This window comes from Panicum hallii, chromosome 5 (genome assembly GCF_002211085.1).
Source record: "Panicum hallii strain FIL2 chromosome 5, PHallii_v3.1, whole genome shotgun sequence".
Taxonomy (NCBI): domain Eukaryota; kingdom Viridiplantae; phylum Streptophyta; class Magnoliopsida; order Poales; family Poaceae; genus Panicum; species Panicum hallii.
Window position 1 is genome coordinate 45,075,164 of NC_038046.1, and position 8,971 is coordinate 45,084,134.

Below are 8,971 nucleotides of genomic sequence, written 5' to 3' on the forward strand. Positions count from 1 at the left end.
ATTTAAAATGGCTGAATTAAAATGATTTAGTGAAAATGGGAAAGATAACTTGGCGGCGGGCCAAAACTGCTTCAGTTTCGGCCTGCCCCACTTTTGGCCCAGCAGCCGAAGGAGGGAGGCGCGGGTGGGTGGGCGCGCGACCGGTCCGAGTTGTGCCGCCGCTCAGCCCACCACGGCCCAAGGCAGAGGGCGCGCTTGGCCAGCCAGAGCCCAACTGTGCTCGTGCGGAGCGCCAGGCCGCGGCCTGGCTGGGCCCAAGCCGCCTCCGCCCTATATAAAGGCCCGATGGGTTTGTGGTTAGGGTTAGGAAACCCTAACTGCTCACCCCTGATGTCGCTAGCTCGCAGCCACCTCAAAGCTTCCGCCGCCGCCGCCGCCTCTAATCTTGCCACCAGCGCCACAGTTCCAGCCATGCGCCGCCAGATCCGGCCATGGCTCGACCGGATCTCCCCCTCCGCCCTTCTCCTTGATGTTCCCGGCTGCGCCTAGGTCTCCTCCTCGTCGGAGCAAGAAGGGTGAGGCTTGGTGCCACGCGGGGGTGCCCCGGCCGGGACATGCCCGGTCGGGATGATCCTGTGCAGGCTGGGGCGGCGGTTGGCCGCCGCCGTCGCGTTGGGATGGGTCGGAGAAGGGACCGGAGGTGGGGCAGTGGAGTGAGGTCGGGGAAGATGAAGTGGCCGCCGCGCCGGAGGTCACCGTGGAGATGGTGAGCGGTGGAGCTCCATGGCGCGCGGCGATGGTGCCCCGAAGCTTGAAGCCCGGAGGCTCCAATGGCGTCACGTGGCCGAGTGCGTCGGCGGTGTCACCGGCGAGTACGACGGCGCCAAGATCGAGGAAGAGGACAGGCTGTTAGCGTCGTGGATCGACTACCGCGTAAAAGATTGGAAGAAGTTGAGTAGATCTAAAACAAGTCGAGATAACATGAGGGAGAGAGGAGAAGGGACACGGGGTTTATACCGTCGTGGCCCTGCATCACGGTCAGAGGGACCCACCATCATCTTGGGTGGCGGTGATGTTTGAGGTAGTCGAGGCTCAGTGTAGGTCTCGGCTTCCTCCGGGTCACCACGGGGAAATGTGGGGACGAGACGACGGAGTCGATGACGGCGGTGGTGAGTCTTCCCGCTGCTGCTGCGCCTCCACTAGATCGGCTAGGGTTTAGGTCTATGGGTGGGGGTGGCGGCGGCACGGTGAACCTCATGTCTTGTGCTGCTGGCCCCCACCTCCTCTTTTATGGCGCAGTGCGACGGGGGCCCACCAGCTACCAACGGGCTGGAGCGCCCCTGATCAGGGCGCGTGAGAGAGGAGGCCCATCGGACCCGTTGGGGTCCGAGTGGGTCTCTGAGAGATCAATCCATCAGTCTCCCCCTTGATCTTACCCTGTACTTTTCTTTTCCTTTCCATTTACTTTTCTCGTTTCATCATGGATTTATGCATAGAGCATGCCTCATCGTCACGGTCATCTGCCGATAGATTTAGCAGCTACAATATACGGCTCCATTCAGAATCGGATTCTTTAACCTTTTGGGCCCTTATAGTCCGAAGATCACAGGCTATCCCTTAGCCCCATGCCGGCTACGTGTTCCTTGAACACGCTGGGTGGTAAGCCTTTCGTTAACGGATCCGCAAGTATCTTTACTGTACTTATATACTCGAGATTTATAATCTAATCTCGGACTTTATCTTTCACAACATAATATTTTATATCAATGTGTTTGGTAGCACCACTTGTCTTGTTGTTGTGTGCATACATTTTCAAACTGGGTATGAACTTTTTAAGCCAGTTCACCTGCCTCGTAGCCTCATAACATGCAACAAACTCAGCATATATTGTGGATGATGTAGTGACGGTTTGTTTGCAACTCTTCCATGAAATTGCTCCCCGGCGAGGGTGAACACATACTCAGACGTGGATTTCCTATCATCTCCTGCATAGAGATTCTGTTTTTCTGTATGTCAACGTGAGGCCTTTTGTTCCTTGCAAATAGCGCAGAACTTTCTTTACTAATTTCCAATGTTCTAGTCCTGGATTACTCTGGAATCTGCCAAGCAACCCGGTAACATAAGCTATATCAGGGCGTGTGCATACTTGTGCATAATGTAAGCTTCCAACAGCTGAAGCATATGGTACCATCTTCATCTAATCAATTTCATATTGATTCTTGGGATATTGAAATTCCCCATATCTGTCGCCCTTAACTATAGGTGCAGGTGAACCTTTTCTATGTATATCTTTTGGGACAATCCTAATACCCCTTTTACTCTGTCCTGATGAATCTCGATTCCTAAAATGAATCTTGCTTCACCAAGATCTTTCATCTCAAAATGTGAGGACAAGAACCTCTTCCTTTCTAGTAGCAGACTGATATCACTACTTGCCAGTAGGATGTCATCCACATATAGGATTAGAAAGATATACTTCCTATTCTTGAACTTTTAAATGCAATTGTCCTCAACATTTTCTTTAAACCCGAACTCTTTTATTGTTTTATCAAACTTCAAGTACCACTGTCTTGAAGCTTGCTTTAGCCCATAAATTGATTTCTTTAGACGGCATCCCAACTTTTCTTGACCTTCCATGACAAAACCTTTCGGCTGTGCCATGTAGACGGTTTCATCCAGATCCCCATTTAGGAATATTGTCTTCACATCCATCTGATGTAATTCTAGATCATAATCAGCCACAAGGGCCATTATAATTCTGAAGGAATCTTTACATGAGACTGGAGAAAAAGTGTCATTGTAATCAATCCCTTCTCTTTGTGTGTATCCTTTTGCCACGAGTCATACTTTAAATTTATCTATATTCCCTTGGGAGTCATATTTGATTTTGTAGACCCATTTGCAGCCTACTGTCTTGGCTCCTTTAGAAATTTCCTCCAAATCTCAAACTTCGTTGGTACTCATTGATTTGATTTCATCTTCCATGGCATCAAGCCATTTTGATGAATATTCACTTCTCATGGCTTCTTCAAATGAGGTGGGATCATCCTCCATTTGAACTTCTTCGCTATTATAGACTTCATAGTCGTCAGGAATTGCGGACTTCCTTGTTCTTTGAGGTCTCCCATAGGCCTGAGCCTGCGGTACCTCATCTGTTTGGGGCTGCTGTTGCTCCCCTTCTTGTGTGGCAACAGGTTCTTCAGGAGCCTGATGGATAGGTTCCACATCCTCATTCATTGTCACCACAGGAGGATCCACTGCAGGTGTTGGCATAGCAGTGACTTGCACTGGCAGTGCAGTTACAGCGGGCAGCGAGAAGAAAGATTCCTGAATCACGGGATTTGGTGTATACATCCGCTTCTCCTCAAGATCAATCTTCCTAACTGTTCCGCTTCCCCGGATCATTTCATCTTCAAGGAAGACTGCGTGTCTCGTTTCTACAAATTTTGTGGATCCGTCTGGGCAGTAGAAATGAAAACCCTTTGACCTTTCTGGATAGCCAATGAAATGGCAAGATACTATTTTAGGATCTAGTTTCGCAATGGTCGGGTTAAATACTTTTGCCTCAGCAGGACTCCCCCACACCCGCAGGTGATTCACTGAGGATACTCTACCTGTCCATATCTCATACGGTGTTTTCGGCACCGATTTATTGGGAACTCTGTTGAGAATATGAATGGCGGCTTTCAAAACCTCCATCCATAAATTCACTAGTAACGTAGAGTAGCTGAGCATGCTTCGCACCATATCCATCAGGGTACGATTACGTATTTCAGCCACTTCGTTCTGCTGAGGTTCGCCCGGCATTGAGTACTGGGCAACTATGCCTTGCTCCATCAGGAACTTTGCAAAAGGTCCTGGAACTTGGCCATATGGGGTATGTCGACCGTAGTATTCCCCTCCAGGATCGGATCTTACGATTTTGATCTTTAAATCATGTTGATTTTCTACTTCAGCCTTGAATATTTTAAATTTATCCAAAGCTTTAGATCTTTCTTTAATCGGGTAAATATATCCATAGCGGGAATAATCATCTATGAATGTTATGAACGAGTTATAACCATCCACACTTTTTACATTGAACGGACCACAGATGTCTGTGTGAATTATCTCTAATACACCTGTGCTCCTTTTGGCATCTTTCTTTATTTTCTTTACGAATTTTCCTTTTATGCATTCAATGCATTGTTCTAAGTCAGAAAACTCTAATGGAGGAAGAATCTCATTTTAACTAATCTTTCTATTCTCCCCCTCAAAATATGGCCTAAAAGACAGTGCCATAATTTCAACGACGCATCATGAGTTCTTTTTCGTTTTCTATTCGCGAGTGTAGATGAGAATACATTCACGTTGTTATCGCATACGGAATTCACACTTTCATGCAACGATATCAAATAAAGATCGTTTCTTCTGAATGCAATGGAAATAACTGTATCATTACATTCTATTAAATACCTGCCATCTCCAAAAAGATAGGTATAACCATCTTTGTCCAGGCAAGACACACTGATTAAGTTCCTTTGTAAAGAAGGTACATATAAAACATCTCTAAGAATTATGATAAAGCCAGTGTCGAGTTCCAAGTGAACATCACCCACTGCTTCAACATCGGCCTGGGCTCTGTTGGCAACTTTAATTTGCCTTTCGCTTTTTTGAGTGGTTCTCGTCGAACGGAATTCCTGCAATGAATTTGCAACATGAATAGTTGCTCTTGAATCAATCCACCAAGTGGTTTTGGAATAATCTATATATAGGGATTCATTTACAAATGAAATAATGTTCTCACCTTTCTTTTCCATGATCATCTTTAAGTACCGGTAACAGTTTTTCTTGTAATGTCCCCGTTCTTTGCAGTAGAGACACTGGTCCTTCTCTACTAGAGCCTGTCCTTCTTGAGGTCTGTGTTGAAGCTGATGAGAGCCTTTTCCTTTAGAGGAGGAAGAAAAATTGCCCTTAAAGTTGGCATTCCTTTTTCTATTCACATAGTTTAAAGATCTGCCAGTAGCGGACTTTATCCTCTCCTCCTCCTGGACACACATCGCAATGGTCTTTTCTACATCCCGAGTATGTGGTTGGGTGTTATAGTTGACAACAAAAGTGTCAAACTCTTTAGGCAACGAGGTAAAAACCAAGTGGACAATGTGATCCTCCTTGAAGGCAAGGTCCAATAATTTAAGCTTGTTGTTCTGGTTGACCATACGATGAATGTGCTCTCTGATGCCACCTCCATTGTATCTTTCTGAAACCAGTTGTTTGATCAACTGGGTAGCATAAGTCTTTGAAGAACCAGTTTAACTTTTCAAGATACTCGGTGACAGTGGCACAATCTGGTATTGAGCCCATAATTGCAGGCTCAATAGTGTTCTTTACCACTACCAAGCATTTCTTGTTGGCAGGGAACCATTTAGCATAAAACCTCTCATAATCTGCTTTTGCTTTCTTATAAGAAAGCTCTGTTTGCTTCCAAAAAGCATCTGTGTCTGTGTCTTCCCTCACAGGAATCACAGGCTCTGTGGGAGTTGGTGTAGCTAGGACCCAATCCAGTTCACCCATAATGAAATACAGGTCTAGTTTTCTGTACCATTCATGGTAATTATCTCCCTTTAAGACAGGAATATCATTAATAGAAAACATCATTGATAACCCTCCTGAAAAATATTCATGAGTGGTGAGAATATTAAAATAAATTCGAATATATTGTTGCATATTTTAAAAACAACGTTGGTCAGAATTTAAAACATGCAATAACCTTTTGTATTAAGTCTAAAACACCGTTGGGCAGAATTAGAATTGATACATGAAAAATATCTATCAAAAAGATTATAGCATAATAACCTTTTGTATTAAGTCTAAAACACCGTTGGGCAGAATTAGAATTAATACATGAAAAATATCTATCAAAAGGATAATAGCATAATAATTGCAATATTATCATTATCAACATTGGTCAAAAAATAACAATATTACAATTCAAAATAATCTATTTGCCTTGAAATTTTAAATTCTCACGTTGGTTCAAATTTAAATAACAAGATAAGCAATCATTAGAAAATTAATTTATTTAATCTTTGCAGCGAAAAAATAAATTCTATCAAAACTTATGTCTAATTTTATCTTTTAGAAGCATTGCATCAAAGTGCAATCAAATTTGAATTTGAAATGCATCAAATTAATTGAAATTCTATTGAAGAAAGGCTTCTGAAGAAGGAAAAACAAGTCACTGTGCTTCCCTTGAATCCAGCCCGCCCAGCCTTTCCTGTGTATGGCGGCCCAGCTACAAGTCAGGCCCGCACGCGCGTGGCGGCCCACGGCAACGGCCCGTTCGCGCCGGCCTGCGAGCCCACGCATGTGCTCACGGCGATCGTGCAAGACAACCTGGGCCCGGGCCGTGAAAACATCGTCCCGCCTGGGCTGAAAGAAGCCCGTGACGCACGGGTCGATCTCGACTGTCGAACGGAGATCAACGGTCGCTCGCTCTTCTCGGCGAAACAAAACCCCAGGCGACGACGAGGGTCGCGTTAACCCTAGCTCATTTCCTCTCCCAGCGCCTCCGTCTCCACCCGAGCGAGCGAGAGCGGCGGCGTTAGGCGGTACGCGGCGCCACGGTGAGCCCCCTCGCCGGCGCGCGCGTCCACCGCAAGGTGAGCATGCCTCTGTCGAGCGGCATCACCGTGGTGCCCAGATCCGGCGCGCGGCGAGCGGCACGGCGGCGGCTCGCGCAGCCTCTGTCCGCGCTTGGCCCATGGCCTCGCGAGGTCGGGTCGACATGCCGGCGCAAGGAGAGAAGAGGTAAGGGTTTCTGTGGGTTTTGTTCTGTGGATTTCTTTGGGTTTCTGTGGGTTTCTGTGATCTTCCCAATCTCTAATCAATGCGAGTAGGATTAGGCATCTGATACCATTGTTAGCGTCGTGGATCGACTACCGCGTGAAAAGATTGGAAGAAGTCGAGTAGATCTAAAACAAGTCGAGATAAACGTGAGGGAGAGAGAAGAAGGGACACGGGGTTTATACCGTCGTGGCCCTGCATCGCGGGAGCAGCAGAGGGACCCGCCATCGTCTTGGGTGGCGGTGATGTTTGAGGTAGTCGAGGCTCGGTGTAGGTCTCGGCTTCCTCCGGGTCGCCACGGGGAAATGCGGGGACGAGACGATGGAGTCGATGACGGTGGTGGTGAGTCTTCCTGTCGCTGCTGCGCCTCCACTAGATTGGCTGGGGTTTAGGTCTATGGGTGGGGGTGGCGGCGGCACAGTGAACCTCGTGTCTTGTGCCGCTAGCCCCCACCTCCTCTTTTATGGCGTAGTGCGACGGGGGCCCACCAGCTATCAACGAGATGGAGCGCCCCCGATCAGGGCGCGTGAGAGAGGAGGCCCATCGGACCCGTTGGGGTCCGAGTGGGTCTCTAGGAGATCAATCCAACACAGGCGCGGTGAAGTGGGGCCGTAGGCGTGCCGTCCGTCGCGCTCCACGCGCACCAGTGCCGTCCATCCGTGGGACGAGCAGTGGCGCGGGGAGCTCACCAAGATGCGGCCAAGCGCGGTGCACGCGTCCGGTGGCACTGGTAGTCCGTGGCGAGCTGCAAGGTCGTCAACGGCGGCATCCTCGTCGTGGCGTCCTCTGAGCCTTCCTCCAAGGCATGTGGCGACGGGAGGAGGGCGAGGGCAGCGGCCGGTAGGAGCTGGAGTCCTGTACCAGCGAGGACGGCGTGTCGGAGCTCGGCGAGCTGCTTGATGGTGGAGGAGTGCGCGAAGATGGCGAGCCCGCTGTTGGCGTGGAAGATACAAGACCCAGCCAACAATGTCGAGGAATGACGGTGAGTTCGTGATCTTACCGAGCTCGCCGGCATTCTCCCTTTCTTTTCTTCTCAGTTGGCCAGAGCTGCTGATAATGTGTTGTGGTTCAATGGGAATGTAAATGAACACGGTAGAACAGAGATAGAAAAAGTGAATTAAGCAATCCTTTATTGATGATCTCAGTGCATATTTATAGAGAAAAGAGGAGCAGGATGGCCGGGGGCGCCGGCGTCGTGGGCATCGTCGTCCACGACGCATGGCCGCGGTCCTGCCCTGGTCGTATGTGTGTACGGCCGGGAAAAATCTGCCCCTTTTGTTTTGACCACTGTGGATGAGGTCATCCACCTTTTCATTTGTAACAGTTTTGGTCCCCTTGGGGTTCGTCGTCGTCCGGTGAGCTGGGGACTCTGATACTTGCAGCGTCAGATTTCTCAGTATCCGACGATGTTGTCCAGCCGGAACGTTCAGTGTCAAAAAAGCAAGTCAAGTTCGATTTGCTGCACAAGACGGCAACAAAAAATTGTGTGGCTTCACCGGAGAGGTGGTCGGCTTCAGGCAGTGTCATCCGGCCGCCGGTAGCGAGGAAGATCGGCAGTTTACAAGGACTGAGCTGTAATTTTCTTTTCTCTCAAGGGTGTTCTTGTAAGATTTGGGATGTAACCACCGAAAACTTTATGTGAAATATAAACCCGGTTTCTCAAAAAAAAAGTTAACTGTATCCCATGGTTATACCAGATAACATTTACTTTGAAGTATGAACTATATATATTATCCAGTAGAAACCTAAGGGTGACAGCAACCGAGTCAAATACAGCTTTCGAACTCTTTCCAGTTCCAATGCTTGATCCCTTACAAAAACAGAAACCCAGTCCCACATTTTCACTGAGAAAACCATCTATTCACCAGAGTTATTTTAATGATTCTTTTGCCCCAAGTTACGACCAGAACTGAACCAGCCATAACAAAGATGGAAAGATCCCAAAGTTCAAAGCCGGTTTTAACATGGTACCTGGGAGACGACCAGAGGCGCACTTGCTTGAAAACGAACACAGAACCCAGGCTACACCTACACGTATGCAGAGGTTACCAGACAGCACTATCCAGAGTGAGACAAAGGAACGCTCACAGCTGTCATCACCTCATATGCAAATGGCAAGTCTGCAGAGTCAGATAGTTACAACCTTCGTTTCTGAACTTCAATGCAGTGAGGTGATGACAGCTGTGTTGCGCTATGCCACCATATG